This window comes from Hipposideros armiger, unplaced genomic scaffold (assembly GCF_001890085.2).
Source record: "Hipposideros armiger isolate ML-2016 unplaced genomic scaffold, ASM189008v1 scaffold_244, whole genome shotgun sequence".
In the NCBI taxonomy this organism is placed as follows: Eukaryota; Metazoa; Chordata; class Mammalia; order Chiroptera; family Hipposideridae; genus Hipposideros; species Hipposideros armiger.
In genome coordinates, this window is record NW_017731594.1 from 465,604 (window position 1) to 488,871 (window position 23,268).

General features: G+C 43.3%; 1 protein-coding gene across 1 annotated transcript in view; it reads right to left on the reverse strand.

Annotated features, from left to right (window-relative positions):
• GPR141 (G protein-coupled receptor 141) overlaps positions 1 to 23,268 on the reverse strand; it is a 34,425-nt gene that overhangs the window by 5,497 nt on the left and 5,660 nt on the right. The window lies entirely within an intron of this gene.

A 23,268-nucleotide genomic window follows, 5' to 3' on the forward strand; every position in this document is an offset into this window, starting at 1 on the left:
TGTAACACATGTGTGCCTCCATTGTGGCGTTTATCACACAGACCCGAACTCTCAGCTACACTTCTGCCTTCCCAACAAGACTGACCAGGGAAGAATGGTGTTTTCCCCTGTATCCGCGGAACCTAATGAAGTGTTTTTAAAATTTATGTAAATATTGTTCTCAAAAACTGACATACACATAGTGGAGTGTTCAGCTATACGTATACAGCTCATTGAATTTTTTTTTATCGATTTTATTGAGGAATTGGGGATGGGAACAGCCAAGTTGTTGTCCTTCAATCTTGGCTAGCTCAGCTCCAAGCCCAGTCGCCATCTGGTGGCCCAGTGGCAGCTCACGGCCGCTCAGCTCAAGGTGCCGTGTTCAATCTTACTTGCTGGTGGGCATAGCCCACCATCCAATGCAGGAGTCGAACCGGAAACCTTGTTGTTAGGAGCATGTGCTCTCACCAGCTGAGCCATCCTGCCACTTGGCAGCTCAGTGGCAGCTCAGCTCGGGCGCAGCTCACTGGCCCATGTGGGAATCGAACCAGCGACCCTGTTGCTCAGAGCTCACGCTCTTAACCAACTGAGCCACTTGGCCAGCCCAGTTCATTGAATTTTAACAGAGTAGATATACTTGCACCAAAGGGAATCCCTATCCTGACAAGTAACATCATAGTGTAGTTTTGTCTGCTTTGACTTTTATACAAATTCAGCCTTCTGTTTTTGTGTGTATCTAGCTTCGTTCGCTCAACATTGTGCTTTGAGGTTCAGTCATGTGTATTGTTTTAGTTCATTCATTCTTATTAAAATATATCATTATATGAATATGCCTCAATTTATCCATTCTATTATTGATGACAATAGTATTATTTCCAGTTATAAGTCTATTATAAATAATGCTACTCTGAGCATTCTTATAAATATCTTTTGTAAAAATAAGTATGCGTTTCTGTTGCAAATTTGCCTAAGTGTGGAAGTGATGGATCATAGGGTATGCATATGTTCAGTGTTAGTAAAAACTGCAAACAGTTTTCAATATAAATCCCCACTAACAGTTGGTGAGAGTTTCAGTTGCTCCACAACCTCAAGAACGCTCAGAATTTTCTACCTTTTTTCTTTTTGTCCTTGAATCAATGTGGTTTTACTCGCTATTCCCCTAATAAGTAATAAAGATGAGCACATTCTCATGGGTTTACTCGACACTTGGCTATCCTGGTTTTGTGATGTGTCTGTTAACATCTTTTGCCATATTTCTATTTGGGTGTGTGCCTTTTTTATTATTTATTTGTAGTAGTTCTTCCACATAGCCTAGATATCACTCCTGTGTTGGCTATATGTATTGCAAATATCTTCTTGTATTTTAATTTTCAGTACTTAATTGGTGTCTCTTGATTCATAGAACTTCTAATTTTTAGTATTCACCAATTTCTCAAATATTCCTTCAGATTCAGTACTTTCCTGTCCTATTAAGGAATCTTTGTCTATCCAAAGGCAATAAAGCTAGCTGTGTTTTCTTTTGTTTAACTTTCTTTAAAAAAAATCATTTTTTTGGAATTCATTTTTACAATCATGTCCAATCCACTTAGAATTGTTTTTTTATTATAATGTAAGGTAGGAGGCCATGATTAATTTTTTCCACATGACTAGCCAATGGACCCAGAATCATGAATTGGACAGATCATCCCTACTCCCTCTAAACTGCAGTGTTACCTTTGTCATAAATTAGGTGACCATATAGGACTCAACTTAGTTCATTTTGAGGACTTGGGTATGTCCCACTGGTTTATCGATCTGCACGTGTGCAAATACACACTGTCTAAATCACCATTGTGATTTATATCAGGTAGTATTATATATTGTGTTTTCATGTCAGGTAGTATAGCTTTTCCAGCTTTCTGTTCTTTAAGATCACCTGAGCTATACTGACTTTCTGCATTTCTATATAAATTATAGCAACTGCTCCTAAACATTTCTGTGGTTTTTTTAATGGGTTTGCATTGAAATTATAGATATTGATAGCTTTCAGTAGTAAGCCTTTTAGTCCCTAAATGTAATACGTTCCTCCATTTTCTTAGGTCATCTTTAGTTTGTCTCGTAATTGCTTCTTAATACATAATTGTTAAATGAGTGAAACCAAACATTAAACTAAACCAGATAATCTATAAAAGAATTAGAAATAAACCAGCATCAGACTTTTGATGTATTGATAGCTGGGGGGAAATCTGAATGAATGGTTTTGAAAGACAGTTTTGAATTTAGAATTATGCGTTCAACCAAACTAGCATTCAAGAGGGAGAGAAGAGGAAAGGCAGCATCTGATACGTGAACACACAGAAAGCTCGCGTCTCTCAGACCCTCCCTGAATTATCACTGTATATTCCAGCAGAATGAAAAAGGATATATGGGATACCAAAAATATGGTAGTGAATCAATATATAAATGAAACACAATTGAATCGAAAATATTACCCCACACACAATACTATAATGCCCGATGGTTTCAACATGGTGGGAATGGGAAAAATAAAAGACAATTTGTATGTTAAGATTTTGTCTTACTGGGAGGAGGTTAACGATAGTATTTACTGTAGATAAACAAACCACATATATATATATATATATATACACACACACATATGTATATATGTATATATATTCATATATGTAAAAATCATATATATATATGATTTTAAATTCTTGATGAAAATTTAAGAACAATCACTTGGTGAATAGACATTGGTGTGCTTACAAATGATCAGAAGGAAAAATGGAATACCGTAAGCCCAATAAATCCAGGCAAGGGCAGGAAGGAAAATTAAACAGAAAACATGGTAAATAACAAATTTAAAAAGAAAGCAATAAGTCCAGACATATCTGAAATGATAATCAATATAAATTATATTTTGTTCCTTCCTCCACTTATAAAAAAGAGAAATTATATACAACTCTGTGAATATACTAAAAACCACTTATTTGTATAATTTAAAACAGTGAATTGTATGGTATATGGATTCTATTTCAATAAAGTCATTAAAGAAAGGGAGAGAACAAAACTGTGTCTTAACCAGCCTTTGGTGGAGGAAGAGGAGACAACCATGATTGATGACGGAAAGGAATGCATGGTGCTAAGTGGCTGCCTTCATGTTGGAAGCAGAGGGGTGAAGTCTGACTCAGATCCCTGGGAGGCCAGCTCGGTGGCCTCGGTGCCAGTAACTGGGAGCTTTGGGTGACCTGGCCAGACTCACGTTAAAAGTCCTGGTCCCACCGACCGTACCCTTCGTTCTCTTTGCTTTCCGCTCCATCCCTGGTTCACATCCTCCTGCCGCACACTGAGCAGATGGCCCGTGGGCGGGTTCAGCTTGCTGGGCCTTCCGTGTGAGAGAGCAAGCCCTACCCCAGTCATTCTCTCCTGAGCAGTTATCACCGCCAAATCCCTTGTTCCTCATCGCCATCCATTCCCACCCTTGTCCCCAGAAATGAAGGACCCATGAAAGCTGTATGATTCACCACTGTGTCTCCAGGGCCAGTGGAACCCCTGTGCCAGGGATCAGGAGACAAAAATCACAAAATCTTAGCATGAGAGTGAAACCTAGAGCTCATTGGTCCAACACACCATTTAAATTGAGGAAGACACTGCAGCCTCCACAGGGACCTCCATTACCTCACTCAGGAGTCAACAGCTAATATCTCAGTTCTCTGTTCCAGTTCAGAACTGTCCTCTACCACAGGAGCACTCCAGAGGCCCAGAGAGGGGAAAGCCAGCTCATCTGTGGCACAACCAAGCTCTGTGCCCACCCACATGTACCCTTCTGTGAGGACAGCTGTCAGGAGCCACGGTGAGTACCCAGCTCCAGCTAGAGGAGGCAGAACAATGAGAAAATGTTGCTGGACAAATGCTTTTCCTGCCTTTGAGATTTCCTGAGAACAAGCTACATTCTGTTATGTTCGTTGAAAACAAATAGGATCATTCACTTTAATCATTCAGGGAAAACTAAGCAGCATTTCATCCAAAATATTTTGAGAATAGACTCTGGAATGACAGCTTCACATGAGGGACAGCCTCAGGGTAGGTTAAAAAAAAAGCCTGTCTGAAAATAGCAGAAGCAATATGGAAACAACAAAACAGAAATGTCAGCTCTAAAGAAATCCATTTGAGGGTGTTATATGCCTAAGGAACATGTACCCATCCCCACCCCCCTTCCTTTTTTTCGAGTTTACACTCTCACAGTCATCTTCCTTTGCCTGTCCTATTTCTGAAGTTTGAAAGGAGCCTCCTGGGTCTTCAACCACAATTGTAAAGAAAAACATGCTTGCGTAGACCGTTTCACTAATCAAAACCACAAGCTCCAACTAGCAGCAGCGCTCAGGGTGTGAGCTCTTATCCCTGCAGCCATTGCTCCTGACTGTCCACCTCCTGGTTCCCCCATTAGGGAAATGAAAGCTGGACATACGGCTCCATGAGGTTGAAACTCAGAAGTTTGTTTTCGTTCAGAGCAAGAGCCACACCACCTTGTCACTATTTTGATTTCTTCAAAATAAGAAGCATTCTGAATTCTTTCCTTTCTGGAGGAGACCTTTGCACCCATCTGTAGGTCTCTAGGTACTGAAATGAGCTATGAATTCTGATCCTCCCATATGTTCCCCCCTCCCCTTAATGGAAATCTTGCTGCAAATACCTTGTTCCCCAAGGATTGTGCCATATTATCCGGGAACGTTCAGCCTGTGGGATTGTGTGCCTGGAATTCCCAAGTGCCCAATGCCGCAGTGGCCTTGCCAGCCCTACCACCCGATCTGGCCTGCTTAACGCCCCCAATCCCCAAAGACAGAGAAGGACATGTCAGGAAGCTGGTAAGGGAGGAGGGCTTCACGTGGACAAAGCTTGATATTCAGCAATGCTGGTAACTCTCTCACCTCCAAGCTTCCTTACAGCCCAAACATAAGAAGGCGAAGAATGGACGTCACTAGAGAAGGCTGTTTTTTCACATTTTCACATCACATGGTTCACCCCGGGTGTGCTGCATCAAGATTATCACAAGCAGGGATTCTTCCTTTCTGGGCTTCTATGACCACTTCTTGCATTTATCCAAATGCCCATCTTTTACATTATCTTCTTTTTATCATTATAACTGCCAGGGTTTTATTTCCTTCTCATTTCTCAGTGTTTCTGGTTCTTTCGTTTTTACTTTTATTACAAAAGAGAGGCAACAACTAAACTACAGAAACCGAAGAAAAATTAGAAGATGAACTGAATTTTTTTCACTCTTAAATATTTTAGTGTATTTCCTGCTAGTATTTTTTTATGCATCAATGTTAGTGAGACAGATAGGAATAATCACATTGTGCCTCAATTTCCAGCTCATATTTTTCACTTGTAGGATAATTGAAGTACTTAGCCTTAAAGCTTCTGCACTTTTAAATGACCACATAACATTTGATCAAGTGGACATCTTCAACGATATTTAACCACATTTTCAGCAATCAGGTGTTTTTTAGTTACCGTTGTTATAAGTAACTCTATGTTATAAGTAACAGTTTTGTGAATTAAGCATTTTACGTATTTTGGATTATTTTCAGAAAGTGGTAGCCATAAAAAGTGTGTTCATATGACATGAAATAATTGTGGATGTAGGTTTATAGTGCCAAATTGCTACATTGACAGATACAAAATATTCAAGTAAAAATTTTTATTCCTCTCTAATTTAAGCTATTCCTGTAAGTAGTTTGTTTTTTTTTTCCTAATACTTTATCCAAATGACTGTAGTCAGCCAGGATCTTTACTCACTGTTCTCGTAGGCAGAATGCTGAAATGAGCAAAACAAGGGACTGTGGGTAAAATGCTATCCTGAAGAAACATAGTTTCCCTTTAAACCTACACCACACTCTCAGCCCTCAGCAAGCTAAGCTCAGAATGAAGGAAAACTCTTCCACAAGTTCTGTAGATATTCTGTTCAAATTGGGCCTTCCCTTCATGTCTAAACAGAGCTCTGGAAAAATCGTTGACCTCTCTCTCAGACAGAGCCCAGTATAATCTGCCAACAAATCCAGATGCCATGGAGAGGGCCTGGAGTGGGCATGACTTTAGAGACATTGAGCCTCTTGATTAAGGACAAGATGGCATTTCATTTGAGAATTATTGGGTTGCCGGAAAAGTCAGGACACATTTTTGCAATGAAAAACACAGAAAAAATATGTCATGACTTTTCTGACAACCCAACAGCCAACAACTGTGGTTGACGGCACCCACCTCCCAGGTGAATGTGAAATATAAGTTGATTCAGAGCAGGAAGCACTTCCTCTAGTCACAGCTACTGAGAAGTTAGCCAGGCCATCGGCCAAGGCTCTCCTCAGTCCCAGGTGCCTCTGGGTTCATGCTTTGTCACCAACACTGAGCGTGCCTATTTCAGCATGATCTATGGGTAACGATAGCTACCCTAGCCTTTGTTCCTGGTGCTGTGATGGGAATTTCGCATACATTACTTCTAATTCTCCCAAGATGTCTAGGATGGGGGTGTTTTATCCCAAATATCAGAGGAAGAAATTGAGGCTTGGAGAATTTAGGCAAGTTGCCTGGGTTCTCTCAGCTAACAGGTGGCACACTGAGACCCAAATCTTGAGCACCACCTCCCAGGTGTGCGGCAATGCACAGGTCCTCCTTTTGTGAGAAAAAGGGGACCTCCCTGCTGTGCTCTGAGCCTGGGGTCCTGCGGGGCAGCTGCTCTTTGTTTTTCCACAGTGCTGGCTTGTCCTCTATGACCAGTTACCATGGTACTAAAGGTAATTCATTTGAATGCTAGCTGGAGATGGGGGCCAGGGTTAGGGGGGTAATTTTAATAGACCCACTCTGAAGCCCATAAATGTTTGAGGAGCAATTCACCAGGTTGCAATATATTAGAAAATAAAACTGCATCAACATTTAAATGCCCACATTTAATTTGTCCTAGAGTCCTGAGCCCTTTTCTTAATTCCTTTTCACTTTTTGAACTATTAAGTCCTCAACTCCCCTTTTCTGAGGTTGGAAATCACACCGAGAGATTGTTATGGTGGCTCCACCCCAGGTCCATCCAGCCCAGAGAAGGCCATGTCTAGCCATTGAAGGGCACAAGGGGCTGGCATCTGTAAGTGCTCGCTGCTCTCTGTGCCCAGGGGTCCCTGGCTGAGCAGCTGGGACACAGCCCTCTCCTAGGAGTGCCAGGCTGGAGTCACACCGCGCCTCTCCTCTGACTGCGTTTTGCCTGGTCCCTGGCCCACTCCCAGCCCCCTCTGCGTGTTGAGCCTCCCTGAACCCCATCCATCTGCCCTCTGGCACTCCTTCTCCCCACGCTCTCATATTAATTTACATGTAGCTCTGATCAATGACCCCCCCAGGACGAGCCAGCCCCTGGGATGTCAGTTCCAGCCTGGCTCTGACATTCCCTAGGGCCTTCTTCCTCGGTTATTTCTGCCAGCCCCCGTTTCCCACGGCTGGGCCTGCTTCTCTTCATCCTTGTCTTATTTCTCATGGAAACCATGGAGGAGTCAAATGGTGGCATGCTCCCGTCCCCTCACTGCTTCCCTTCAAAGTGCACCCCCTGCCCGATCCCGCAGAGGCTGAAGTAGTTTCCTGTAGAAATCTCCAGTGTGGGAGGAGGTGCCACTGACTCCCTTAGTTGCCCGTTTCATTCTCAGCCCCATTTTTCTTGATTTGCTACCCAGCCGCCTCTAAACTGTACATTCTAACCATGGCCAAGGAGAACAATAAGATTAGAAAAGTTAGTTCCTCCTAACAACAGTGACTCATGACTCTCAGATATGTATGGCAAAGGGTAAGTTTCAGGATTTGGGAAGAGAGGAACTAAGTTGCCAGGAGCATTTTGGTCCTTTAGACAGGAAGATGAGGACCAGCGTGACCACGATTAAACACAGATGAGATCCATGTTAGACGTTAGACTGGATAGCAGAAGCTACTATTAACCATTAGTGCTGGATGAGGAAAGAGGCACCAGATAGCCAAACACGGATCAAAAAACTTCTTGGCAGATTGTTGTACAGAAAAACTCATCAGTGAATCTGATGGTCAAATAACATGACCAATCTAAGATTCTGTAATTTGACAAAGACCTGGCTTTTGCATTCATATCTTACGCCACCTCTCCGCTCACCAAGACTTCCACCTGGGACTCAAACAACAGAGCTAGCTCCCTGGGATAGTCCCGGTGAGCAAGCAGCAGAGGCATTTCTTTCTGATCTGGTGGACACTTCAGCTTCTTAAAGCTCACAAAGACCAATAGCAGTAGCGTCTCTGGGTTCTGGCCACAGAATTCACCTCAGCCCTCAAGGGCCTTAAAATAGAATACTCAAAAAGTGCTCGGACCTCAGCTCCAAGACTGGACAACAGGGAAAGGCATGTACTAGAAATCTCAATCCTAGGTCATTGACTTTGCTTCAATATTTTTCCCCTGGAATACTTTCCCCTTAAATATTTTTTTCATCTCAACTGACATGCTCACATTGCTGTTAATAGTCTATTGGGTTGTCGGAAAAGTCATGACATATTTTTTCTACGTTTTTTGTTGTAAAAATGTGTCATGACTTTCCCGACAACCCAATATATTTGTTCATTTATAGCTACAATTGCTATAGACAAGGAGAATAGAAATTCTTTGCCTTTCCCATGTTTTCTGAGTAGGATGGAACATTGGGGGCTGAATGGTGGCTGGCCCCCAAAGAGATATGTCTGAGTCTTAATCCCAGAAACCTATGAATGTGACCGTATTTGGAAAAAGAATCTTTGCAGATGTAGTTAATTTAGGGAATCTCAAGATGAGGTCAACCTGGGTTACCCACGTGCGTCCTAATCCAATGACAAGTGTCCTGCAGAAAGGCACACAGCAGAGGGACTCAGAACAGGGACACAGAGAGAAGAGAAGACCATGTGAAGACAGAGGCAGAGATTGGAGTGACGCAGCCACAGCCAAGGGACGCCTGGAGCCACTAAGAGCCTGGACGACACAGGGCGTTTTCCCCCTTAGAGCCCTCGGAGGGAGCACAGCCCTTCTGGCACCTTGATTTTGGCCTTCGAGGCTCCAAACTGTGAGAGAATAAACAATGATCTAAGCCACCTGGTTTGTGGTAAACTGTTAGGGCACGTCTAGGAGACTAATACAGGTGGCTGTGATTTTGGTGTCTGCATTGTCACCAGAAGAAAGTCTGAGCTGTGGCAGAGCCTCTGGGCCTGTAATGTCAGAACCACGCAGATCTGCATGGACATTGTCAGGTACTGGCTGGGCTGCATACGTCAGCCTCCTCAGATTACAGGAGAACGTTAAGATCATCTGATGAAACTCCCCATTACGAATAGTAAAGGTTGCTACTCGTCATGCCCTTAGTAATGTCCCCACGACACTTATCAGGGAAGCCCACAGTGGAAGGGCTGCTTGACATACTGTGGCTTCAAGTTCCAAGCTGCTGGTGGGCACCTGAAACTTAACAGTATCCCCCAGATTCTGTGAGCCAAAGAGGCCTTCATCTTATCACCGCTGTGATCGCAGAAGCACCAAGACGTAGCGTGGATGAGCTTCTAGTTCACCAGTTCACCCCTCATCCCCACTCAGGGCAAATAGCAGGTTTCCTTTGCCTTCCAGTGGCTTTTTCAAGAAGGGGTGTCACTCCATTCATCTCAAGTCAGGGTCACCAGCAGAAATGATTTTCTAATGCACATTAGAAATGGTTTTCTAACGCACATGTCTCTGAAGCCTCCATATTATCCTGAATCACCATTCACTGTCTTCGTAACATTTAAGACGACATCTGACTGTAAATGCTTCTGTTGCTTTGGGTACTGGTTGGCCATTTTCCTCAGTAGGAAGGAATCTCCGTGAGGGCAGTGACCACAACTGTTTAGTCCATTATTAATACGATGCTGGGTACATAGTAAACACTAAATATTGTGCTGAATATTTGTTGAATTTAAGGCTTCTAATCTCTTTAGGTATAAACTTTATAATGATGGAGCTTTCTATATAATTGATCTATTTCCTCCCAGAGAGAAGGACTACATTGCAAAACTATGGGACCAGGGGACTCATTTCCTGGTGTATTTGTTACCTTGGAACAATTGCGTTTAATTTAAGATGCTTACATTTTCCCAAGAAATGTGTAAAGATTATATGGTAATGAACGAGGAACTCAAAGTAAAAGCAGACACAGTCCTGTGCTCAGGTAGCTTATAATCTAGTGAGGGAGGCAGAGCGTGTGCTGGAAATCCATGAAGGTGCAACGGGACTGTGCTTTGAGAGCAGAGAGGTGGGAGGGCTGGGCTGGGAGGAGGACCCAGGAAGGCTTCACAGGAGAGGCCGCTTTTGAGAGGGAACCGAAGGATGGAAGGCATTTGGCAGGAGGAGGAGATTAGGGGAAAGAAGGAGGAGCCAGGAGATGTCCGGGGACGGAGCCGCAAGAGACACAGAAGACAGACTACAGACTTTGGAAGGTTTGTGGATGAACAACCCTTCTCTGTTACAGCCTGAACATGCCAATCAGCAAACACACAACCTCTGTGTAGACTTTGATTATCTAGTCCTAGTTGTTCAGAGACGTCTTCATCTATGTAACTTATGGGGGGTAGGGAGGTGACAGTACGAGATGTATTTGTATTTCTCGTCTATTGATTCTATTTTAGACGGTGTGCTTTAGACTAGAGGAAAGGAGCACAGCTTTTCCCTTTTGTAGATTTGAAAGCAGCTTCTCATTCTTCTCACAAGACCTCAACCCGCATTTTCTGGGCCACATTCCCTGCTGATGGTTATTATGTGTTTAAGAAGTGCTGTAAATTTTAGCCTTAGTCGGAGGAGACACACGTAATTAGGAAGGCCCATTCGTCATCAGACACACCCATGGTTTGGACGTGGCCTTGACCCCTTCGATCTTACCCACCGTGGAAAATTGAAGCTCATTGGCTAGGGACCCCTTCACATATTGTCCTGGGCACCTTCTATAGAGCTGTGCCCTCATGAACGCTCGTAACACTTGTGGGAGGCACTTCATCTCCCGTCTACATATGGGAAGAAGTTCCTTTTAGTATTTAGATACAAAGAGTTTGAGTTGAAAACCTAGCTGAACGTTCAGCAACTTTATGTCCTCTTTTATAACAAATAAGATGCAAGTAAATAGAAATTTAAACTTCATTAAGAAGTGGAAATTATTAAGAAGGGAACCGTATAAACAAAGAAAAATATGATTTACAATACACGGGCTTCCTGAACAACGCAGCTAACTCACCAAAGAAGATAAGAGTTGCCCAAGAAGCTGTGGAACCAGCAGTTAGTTTCCAGGAGGTCTGAGTTATTGAAAAATCCTGTTACACATTTAACGCTCTGGAACCTAGTAGACCGTAAGACTGCAGAGTCTCTCCTGTTTCTCTTTAGTGTGAGGGTCACCTGTTCTGTTACTAGTCCCAGACTCTTCTAGAGCCTGATAGGAAAACAGAATCCTTTGGAGTCAAGTTAACTGGCTACTTCCATTAACAAAATTGTAGACCATCACTCTTTCAATGACCATGATTTAATGTAGCAATTTAAATGATATAGGAGAAGAAAAGCCTGAGTCCGGGTCCTAGCTCTGCCACTTACTGTAAGTGTAAATCTTTTCACTTCAGAGTTCTAGCTCCCTTAGCTTTATAGAGAATAATAATAGCACATGCCCTGCCAAACCTATAGGCTCTCAAGAGAATAAAAAGGAATGCCACAGACATTTGTCACCAAAATACCTGGCATATGTGTCAAACCTATTCTTCACTGTATCTCAGAGGAAAATCCAGAATTCCAGGTCTGAGGTGGGACCAGGGGCCGGAAAGGGATGATGAAATGAAAGACATGCAGAAAATAATAGAAAAACCATTGGCTTTGCAGCCAAACACAATTATATTTGAATCCTGATACTATTACCAATTTGGTCTTAAGCAATTTATTTAATCTGTCTGGGTTCAGTTTCCCCATTTGGATAATGGAGATTACACTATCAATATTGCAGAATTGTTCAACAAGATAACAGAGAAATGGAAGGGCCCAGTATAGATGGTAGCTGACCTGACACAGAATGTTCAAATAGAGAAACAAGGTTTCAGTCTCATCAATATATAGCCAATGGGTGCTTTGCACTGTCGACTGGAGGTTCTTTACCAAGAAGACAGTCTGTATTGAAAATGGCATATGTTTGAAGTTATAGAGCAATTGCAGATAGAGAGTCTGGGAATTTTCATTAAGTAATAAAGCTCAGTGAAGACAAGTATAACGTGGAGACCATGTGGAACACAGAAAAAGAGGTAGAAGAATCTAGGCAGCAAAACAGGAAGAGAAATCTCAACAAGCCTGAAAAGATATTTCTTAAGACACATTGGCCACAGTTGCGTTTTTTTCTTTTTAACAGTTATGCATAAAACAGCATACATTGGCACCAGCATCCAATGGCATTTTATCTGACTTTTTATATGTAATAATGTTTAGCTCACTTAATAACACACTGTATAGATTTGCGGCAGGGACGTTGTTTACCCGGTCCTTCACCCCTCCCTGAATGACCACCCCCTGACACGTGACCCACGGTCCCTCCTGCTGCAGGAGCAGAATGTTTCCGGCCGCTTGGTTTCGTGTTTGGGCGGATGACTTGCTTTGGCCATTAGACTAAGGTAGAAGTAACACCGAACTGGTTTGGAGCTGAGGCTTTAAGAGGCGATATTTCTGCATCTTTTCCCATGACCCTGCCAGGACCCTGCGAAGGGCATACTGCGCCAGCCGCTGGTCCCAGGCAGAGGAGAAAGGGCGCGGGGAGTGAAACTAACCCATCCGGCATTGCCCAGCATCCTTAGCAGATACTGGACTTGGGGGCAACCCGAACTGAGATGTGCAGAGCCACCCAGCTGAGCCCAGACCAACTGGCCAACCCTCAGCGAGTCACACGTCCATGAGGAGAAACAGTGGCTTTTTCATGCTACTGAGTCTTGGGCTGACTTATTACACAGCATTTTGCTGGCGGTAACTAATTGAATGCAATGTTTTTCAGAGGCATCTTGTTTTTTAAAGTGCCGCCCCCATTTGCTCATGCATTGCCACCGGAAAGGTAACCACTCTGCCATCTTTCAAGTATCAGCTTTGCTTTGAAAAGAAATGGCTTTTGATTCATGACCTGATACATTGTCTGCAGAAGCAGGCAAGGTGGCCTGAGCAGTGAATGGCAGTCTAGCTACAATGGCCCAAACAAAAGCAATATTAAGTAGGCAAAATTGATCACTACGTTACCCTTTTTGTCTTTGTTTCTATCATACTCTGTGTCACCTGTCTCACCCACTGCAGGCACACATGTGAGTACCCTGAGTCCCTCAACCACCAGTACGAACCCTTGGGTCCTTGTCCCTTCAGCAGCATATGTGCCGAGTAGGGCGAGTGCAGGGAATATGGAGGTGAGTGTCACTGTTACCAAGGGGACCACAGATGGGCACCCAGCCACTCCTCTCTTCCTCGTGTCCCGAAGGCCAGCCAATGTCTCTGTCCATCAGTAATGTCCCCACCCACTCATTTCCTTGGGACTTCTCTCTGGGAGACACTCTATCTCCCTGGGACCTGCCCTTTGGACTGTCAAATATTAGGACTGAACAAGTGAGAGACAGGCAGTGAAGCACAGCTCTCGAGGGAGGCTGCAAGGCGTCCAGGCACTCCTAAGCCTTAACGTCGTGGCTCTAGGGCTGAGAGTCCCAAGTTGTCACACAGTGAACTGTTGTCCTGCCTGTTCGGGTATCCGTTACCTATGTTTCCCGTATATAGAGGACTGAGATTTCTAATCCTCTGACCTTCCGGCTGCATTTAATCAAACCTTGAGGCTGTCGTTCAGGTAAATCAGTGTACTCTTGAACCTGGAGGTGAGAATTTGCCTCTTGGAATACCTGTTTGCTAGCTCACTCCCTGTTCGAGAATACCTAAGCATATCCTCTAGGAGGTATTTAGGGCCAAGGAAGGGAACAGGCAGAAGCTATGGGGTTTCAGAGAAATTGCCTGCACTTAGGAGATGGACATAAAGGTTCCTGGTGGTGTTTGAAACTGGCTTAAATTGAGATCAATGGCATAAATTTGCCAGCAGAGGTAGGATTTTTTTTTTTAAAGAACTGATTTTTAAAAGGAGAAATTAACCTAAAGGGATTCATCTGTGATACTAACTTGACGGCACCACGTAGATTCAGGGAGGCGGCCCAGTCTTCTGCATAAATCACGCTATTCAGGAAACCACACAGCCAACCCACAATTTACCTGCTCTGGACCCCGTGACATGATCTTTCCAGCATCTCTTCCCAGGTGGCTCAAAGTGAGTTTATCTGTACTTCAGTGCGGCTGTGGCCAGCAAGACACTCATTTTGGTTGTTTATCAGGAAACCTCTAGCCTGATGCCACTCAGTCACTATCAGTGTCATCATCGCCAGGTCCCCACCCAGACTGACTGAGTCAGAATCTCTGGGTGAGGCTCAGCGGTGTTTTAACAAGTCCTTCAGCTGATTCTTGGCCATATCAAAATGTGAGAACTACTCATTTAGATGACCTTGAGCAAGTCACCTCTCTGTGCTGGGGGTGTCTGTCTACAAAATGAAGAGCTCAACTTGGAGTGCCTCAGTAGACCCTCGGAGCTTGTCATCCTGTTATTTTACTGCAAGTAATTTCAGTGTCCCCCCCCCTTCTTTTTCAATTGCATTTTGATTCATGAGTGTTTCAGAGCATAAAGGAAGAGCCTGATCATGTGGTGAGCCACCGCACTCTCACCCTAAAGAACCTAGACCACCATTAATTATAAGGCACAAATTAAATATTTAATTAAGCAGGTGTGGAGTTCTGAAACTCAGGAGAAAAAATAACCCTGTTACATTCATAAGAAAATAGCCAATTCGAATAGTGTAAGCAGAACAAAAACACGTTCCTGTTGCCCCCTAGCTCTGTCAAGAATCAATGATCATTACAGTAACAGTAAGCATCCCTAGCGCCCAGACGGTGGGCTTCAAATACAACTTGCCACTAAAAGAAACCAGAGCTGCCACTGGAGAAAAGTAAGGTTGAGGGAAGAATTCTAGATTTTCAAAGATTACTAAATAAGTCAACGAAAGCAAAGCACAGACGTTTGCAACCGAACACAAGAAGCCAACTGAGAAAAAGACACGAGGCAATCAGAAAATGTGAACAGTAACTGGCTATTTGATGATATTAATTATTTCAGGAAAGATAATAGTATTACAGCTATGTGTTTTAAGGGTCCTTCTCTTTAGAGATACATATCAAAATATTTATGGATAAAATGATATTGCATTGGATTCAGGTGTTGAGCTTTGTGGGAGGTGGAATAAATCTGTCCAGAGCAGCTGTGAGTCAAGTCGCTGTAGCTGGTGACGTGTCCATGAGGTTCATTGCCCCCGATTGTGCTGTGTGTTTCAAATTTTCCATAATGACACTTTTAATGAGTAATGTGAAAAGAATAAGGCAGAAAACATTTTCCGAGGGAAGACAAGCAGTGGTAAAAGATAGATACACTTCCATTTCCTATGATGAAGAGTGAATAGGATTAAAGCCAGTGCCTCCCTCCAAATCACCCAGTATGTCGGTTTCTCTCCTTGCAACCCATCCTTGCTTTACCCTCCGCAGAGAGCACTTGGTGAACAGAGAATCTATGCTGCGAAACAAATGCTGAGACAATGCTTAGTGCAGGCATGCTGGACACACAACAAGCATTCAGAGGCTGTTCACTCAATAAAAAAGGCTCCAAATGGAAGGAACAGAGGCCGACGGACAAACAACAGACACACTTGAGTCCCGGCTCCTGCTTTCAGCACCCCAACCTCCTGCCCTTAAGGACTCACTGCGCCCTCGGAGAGCCCCTTGTGACTGTGTGACTTCACCCTTGGCAGGAGCATCTGGTTGTTTCATCCATGCCTTCAACGGGTTGTGTTGACAAGGAAAGGGGACCTTGACAGCAATGATTTTCAAATAAGTGAAAGTTAACGTAATGATAAGATCTTTTTCATCTATACAATCAGTGAAGTAAAATATTGTGACAATCTTCAATGCTGGCAAAGATGACATGACACTGCTCATAAGAGTTGAAATTGGGACCATAATTCTAGATATCGATTGGGCAATGCATGGCAGTTCATAAGTAGTAATCATTCTCTTTGATGCGGTAATTTCTATTCTATTTCTATTCCTATTCTAGGAGAAATTTCTCTTCTTTATCAAGAGCAGTACCAGAACGTGTAGCAAATGTACATGCTAGATGCAAAGAGATGTGTTAACAATAAGTTAATTATGCCATACCCATGTGACCTACTGTGCCACTAAAATTATGCTTAGGAAGAAATATTAAATAAAATAGAAAATCCCTATGATAAATAAAGACAAGGCTCTTTCTACACTACGATACCTATAATATTATTTTTGTATTTATTGTATTTGTATATATTCAAATACATATTGAATATGTATAAATACATATTCAATATGTATTTATTGAAAGTGACCATATCAAGTATGTAAGAGTAGTTGCTTTGGGCAGTTGGATCATGATTTTTTTTTCTGTATAATTTTTCAAAGTTTTCCAAATTTTCTGCAATAATAGGCATACTATTTTCATAGTCATAAAAATATTTTTTGACCTGTAAGTTCTAATATTTCTCCACCATGCAGATTTTCCCTCCCGATGTTTCCTAATTGCACGATGGTAATGACCTTGATGGCAGAAACAAAACAGCAGCATACACTGAGCATAGATGCTATGGCTTATGCATCTCTATATAGTTTTCCTTGGCTCAGTTAAAGATATAATTTAATAACACCTCGGTCTGAAGGTCGTTTGGAAGGTAAACATGACACCATACTCATATATGAAAGATTCTTTATCAGCCTTTAAGTTTGCAGGTCCCTTAGTATGTAAAATGTTGAGAAGGCTTGGGTGAGATGCCATACCTGATATGCATTGTAATCTATGAAATGTTGTGAAAACGGTAGCCATTATTATTTGGATGGGTACTTACAAAAGGCATGTGGGCTTTGACATCTTGCTCTAGCCCTCTCGCATGATGAAGCCAGCGGTTATGCAAGGAAAGGGCCCCGTCGATATGGGGTCAGTACCCTGAGCATGCCTCCCTGTCCACCTGCCTTTTCCATGAGGACACTGCCTTCCTCTCAGATATGACACCATTACTCACTTTCCCAGATCTCTCGAGGCCAGCTTTCGCTCTCATGCTCCCTGCAAATGGCACCTCCCTTTGTCACGACCCTGTACTCCCATTACTCTGTGGAGGAAGGAATGTGTACTTGTAGTCCAAAAATAAAGGCAGGGCGAACAACTCTGCTTAATTAGAACACAGGCTGTTTGGGGTTGGCTTTTTTGCCAAGTCATTTGTCAGGAGACAGTTGGAAAGAAATGCTGACAGAATCGGAGACTAAATTCAAAGCTGAGTTCAGTGACTGAATTCGTTTTTTACCTAAGTTCCACCATTTTTCTCCTCACTCTTCAATATGGCCTTATGTCTTTAAATTGGCTGGGCTGCTGTGGTGATTTAAATGGGATAACGCCTAGATCCAAAGCATCTTAGAGGTCATATGTTATCTCAGAGGTCATACACGCTCCAACCTTCTTTTCAATTTAGGAAATTCCAGACACTTCCAGCACCATAGACTCCCCCTCTCGTTTTACAAGGCAGTCTGTGATATTGTTAGACAAAAATTATTGCAGGCAAGTTCTTTATTACGTTTGTACAGAAGTCAGCCTCCGTATAACCACCCCGCCATAGTTCTGTTCTTGGGAGCTTTACAATGTAAATGCTTTCCTTTCTAAGTGCTATTTCTTCATCAACTGAATATTTCTTCTATCTGCCCTCTTTTCTCTCTACTTCTGTACCCTGCCATCTTTTCTTATTCCAGCAAGTAACTGAGTTTTTTTCCAGAGTTAGGATCCTAAGCTTTGGCGCTGGAGTCCTGCCTTTGTCATTTACTAGTGGGGCCATCTTAGGCAAGTTACTTAATTAATATCCCCATACTTCATTCTCCTTGTCTGTAAATTGGATGATTATCATGTTACATATTTTGTAAAGTTGTTCTACTATGTGTTTTCCTTGCGTACTGATGTTGTACATAAAACACATCATAAGACATGTATAGAGATTGTGCTTCATAATTGTTCATCATTGGTGCAGGTGGTAAAGACAGTATGGTTTCCAGCACCTTCCTCAGGTGGCCAGACTCTCTGGTTTGCCAATGGCCTTCTTAAGCTGTAATGGCAGAACCAGAGGCATAAACATGTGACAATCAGGGACACTCATTGCACAGTGGGACGCTTGCCACTTGATCAGGATATTAGCTACTTGACATTGAGCAAGACAGTTGATCTCTCTAAGCCTATAGTTTCCTCATCTATAAAACAGAGATAGTAAGATCACCTGCTTTGTAAGGTTGTTGGGAACATTTTAGTAATGATACTACATGAAGGTACTAGGCATGTGTGTCTATATCATGGCTGTAAGCAGTATATTTCGAAGCATTTAGGATCATCTTGGCAAGCAGGAAACAGTCAGTATTGTTATGACACGAGGAAGCCCGGGAGGTTTGGGCATGTCTGTCTGCCTCTCGGGTGATGTTTACCCCTCGGCAGGCAGGCACAGCGGCTGAGGTTGCGCCACAACTGAAAAACCTCACATGCATCTGACCACATCTCAGCCCAGCTCCACTACCAAACCCTTTAACAGGAAGACGGTAAAGAAAAGAAGAAGAGGAGAAGCATGGGAGGCGCACAGGGGAGGAAGACGCTGCGGGAGAGACCAGGTGGGTGGCCGCGCTCCGAAAGGCAATCAGAGGACAGCCACTAACACGAGATGGGCCTTCTCGTGTCTTCCTTCCGTTCACAGCCTCTTTGCAAGGGCTTTAAGCAAGTTGGTGTTCAGACTGACGGATGGGCCTGAGCCCCTCTGTGCTCTGAACGTTGGAGGCTCCCCTATCCCACGCCCCGATTCTCCATCTACTGACAGATTTGCACCATTTCTCCTTCTCTGCATCCTCTAGACTCCTGGTCACAGAGTGTAGTGGTAACAGCCACTGATAATAAGAGGTGTCCCTGTGACAATCTGAAGGTGAAACTAAATCGAGCCATCACTCTTGCTGTGTCAACCGCATGCAGGCCCGAGGGCTCCAGGCAAGAGCAGACAAGCCATGCAGCACGAGGGCCTCGGGCTTGCTCTGCATCACCCTCCTTGGAGCATAAGTATCTGTGTAGTCTTCAGTGGTTTCCGGAGATTCCTGCACTTCCTGTCCCCCCCACCCCCTCCAAAATACAGCTGCAGCTCCCCTAATGTTCACTCTCTGGGCCCTTCCTGCGCTCTTGCAGCCTCTGATACCCTACATTAATCCCTCCCTCTTTGGAACCCTTGGAGTGGTTTCAGGTTTTTGCCCAGCGTCTCTGGTTGGTGCATTCATGCCGACCGCACAGTAGAACTGCCTGGGAAGCTTTTGAAGAACAGCAGTGCAGGGCTCCAACTTCTAGGAAGGGGCTGAGGCACCCGTATTTTTTAATGCTCCCCCCATGTTTCCAACGGGCACTGTAGGATGAAACCCACTGTCTCAATCTCATGGCGAATCTCCAGCCTGAGGTTTTGGTTTCTTCTCTGTCAGACCTTCATAGTCATTTCAAATCAGGGTTATCAAGTCAGAGAGCTCGCCCTATCTGCTCCCTCACTGTTCTCCCCACATATGCAGGAGAGGCTGGTACAAGCAGCGTTCAGAATGGCCAAGGGTTTCTGGGTACCTGGCAGAAGCAAGTGCTGATGCATGTGAACTTATGAAGAAATAAAATTATATAGGAAAGGTAAATGGTTAAAAAATAGGTCAGGCTGTTTGAAAAATAACCAGAATTGTACTTTTGAAATGAAAAATATACCGCTAGATCGAGCATCACAAAGGACATATTAGTCAAAATATAACTTGGTGATTGTATAATAAACTTGAAAAATGTTGCTCAGAATGCTGCACAGAAGGACAGAAATAATAAAAACCAACACACTGGAAACCTCCCTTAGCATTTTACGGGTAACTTCTCTCGTAACCCTCATAGCAATCCCTCAAGGCAGCTACTGGCACGCCCCCATTTTAGAGATGAGGAAGCTAGTACAGGGAGGTCACGTCACTCACACCTAAGGAGACAGAGTCGCAATATCCAGCCCAGAGAGCCTGGCTTCAGCTGTTTCTCAACAACTATGCTATGTTCCCATCAAGACACCATAAAAAAAGCGACATTCAAGTTAAATTTGTTCCAGAATACCCAATAGAGAAAAGTAAGGACAGTTTTTTTGAGAGAGAAGGGCTGAGAATTTTCCAGAACTGATGAACAATACCAATCATCAGACTTGGTCAGGTCAAATAATGTTAAGCAGGATGAATAAAAAGAAATCCATACCTGAACACAGCGCAGTGAACCTGCCGAATGCTAAGGAAAAGAGATGCCAATGTTAAATGCAGCTTATTAAAGAAAGCAAACCACCTGAAAAGAAAAGTTTTTACACAGATGGGTGGCTCCTTAAAAGCAGAAGTGGTGGCTGGAATACAGTAGGGTATTATCTTAAAAACAATGAGTAAAAGTAACCATCATCCTAGCCAGCAAAATGGTCTCTCAAGGATGCAGGCATGATAACGACCTTTGTAGACACAAAAACTGAAGGGGAGTGACACCAATTTGTCCAAACTAAAGGAACATGTAGAGGACACACTGAAGGAAGAGGGAGAGTTATGCAGGAAGGGAAGTCCGAGTAACAATGGAAAACATCTTAATCAAAGATACTGTAAATATATGGGATATCTAAACAGATTTTGTATACATCAGTAACCCTAACATCTAATTTATTGGGCAAAATACAAGACAATGCTAGAATACTAGGCAGCAATAGCGTACTCTCTGTCAGTGTGTGCTAAGATCGGTGTAGTGTTTGGGGAGAAAGTAAGACATCCTTTAAAAACTCAGGGTTGTTAAATTAATATGGAAGTTCATATTTCTTTGAAAGCACTAAAAGAATAAACATAGACTGTATACCTTCCAAACTAGGAAAGGGAAGAAAAGGAAATGAAGGAAAAGCAAGTCCACTTGATTCAAAAGCCAACAAAGGAGAAAGGAAGGGAGGGAGGGAGGGAGGGAGGGAGGGAGGCATCGGCACGTCTTCGTCATCATGGTGACAGAATGGGCCTTGGTCATGCACCGTGACGGCTGTGGTGGAAGCAGCCTGTTGTGAGGGGCAGGAAGCAGCACCTCATTCTTCCCGGAAAGGTTAGGGTAAGAAAGGAAAGACGTTGAAGGAAGGAAAGGAAACACACATTTGGCCAATGTTTGTTGAGCAGCTGCCTATCCCTGGCCTTAAGGTAGGGATTTCTTCGCAGTCTCTCCTTTGAATCCCTAAGACCCCTCTCTACAAAATGAATTACCACCTCGTGGGTAAGTAGGTTGCCTGAAGGCTCACATGAGGCTGAGCAGGAAATCGAATCCAATTCCGCCAAGCAGAAACCCCACTCTGTGGAAACAGCCTTAGAATGTGTGTGGAGAGTTGACAGATAAACACACAGGATGCCTAGTGAGACCTGAAACCCAGATAAACAACAAATAAATTATTTTTATGTAAGTGTGCCTTGCAATATTTGGGACTTACTTATACTTGAAAAAAAAATCACTATTTATCTGAAATTCAAATTTAACTGTGAGTCCTGTATTTTTGTTTTCTAAATCTAGGGAGTGAAGTGAAAGGGAGGCAGAGTTGAGCTGAGAGGTGATAGTCCTTATCAAGTCTCCCCTCCAGTCCTCACATGACAGCGCATTTAAACATATGAAACAATAGATAGAGGCTGCCATTCTCTTAATTATTGATATATATTTATCATACTATCGTGTCACACAGTAACCTATAATAAGAGGTTGGTGAAGGAAGGAGAATATATTCAGGGAAAATATTCATCCTCTCTCTCTGCCATATTCCATTTGGAGCATTTGGAGGATGTGTTTTTACCCCCTAAATCACAAGCGAATCGTGTGATTGGTTTATGGTCCTTGAGTTTTCACATGAAACCCTTAAGGTACACTCACTAGAACAATGTCCTACCACAGCGACACAGTGTTATGCATTATGGGGTCTGTGTTCGCTTTGTAGGTCAAGCTGAGGGTACAAATCCTGGCTGGACAGGAAGAATGAAGCGCCTCAGCTGGGCTGTTCAGAGATTTCCTGGGGGGTTTAAACCAAGCTTTGTGGAAGTGAAGAGCATTGGTCAGACTCTTCTAAAACACAGAATGTTGCCCACTGAGCCAGAGCCATAGAAATAGATAAGGAGCTGGGATACAAGATAAATTAATGTATAAATCACATGTGTTTTAATTTGCATGAAAAAAATATGACATTCAATTATAAATATAAAATCACAGAACTACACAGGTGCCCACTACCCATATACACTTGTATGTTTTCTGCATATTTGGCGAATCGGGGATTCTAATGGAAAATTCCTTGTCACCAACAGCAATGGCATAGCCTGTGGTTGGAGAAGTTTGGAGGCCAACATGTCCTGTCATATGCCCCACCCCATCTCTCCACCCTCACGTCACAAATGGCGACCGTCTGACATGGGATGGTAGGTGACCTCCGATTTCAGCCGGGACGTTATGTTATGCCTTGCTGGAAGAGGAGTCTATGAGAAGGTAGCTGGCCGCTGAGGCTGGCCGCGCAGTGTCCCTCCAGTGCTGTGGTATGAAATCCAGTTTCCACGTTCACTCCTGACCCTAATTTTCCTAAAAGTCAGACTACACTTTGCACTGAGTATATTGTCATCATGTACCCCTTCTTTGATGACTCAGAAGTCACCCCAAAGATCTTCTTATGCCCCAAGCCATCCATTCGATACTTGATTACATGGAGGCACAGGGTGTAGTGAGAAGAACGTGGGGTTTGACACCAGCTTGTCACCATCTGGATTAACTGAGGACAAGTATTTAACTTGCCTGAGTTTCAGTTTAGCAAACCAGAGTGATCCTTTGAGGAACAAAGAAGGAAGCCCAGACTGGCCGGCAGGCAGGCCGTTCGGCCCCTCTGCCCAGGACACAGGGTCAGAGAACCAAGGTCTGGGGCACCCTTCTGAGTCTCGGTCATGCTTGGAGATTGGAAGTTTATGTAAAATCAATAAACCCCTGATAAAATAAGACGCCACAACACTTAATTGTATGTGTGTTTGAATGAATAATTTACACATAGGGCATTATTCAAAATGTAAAA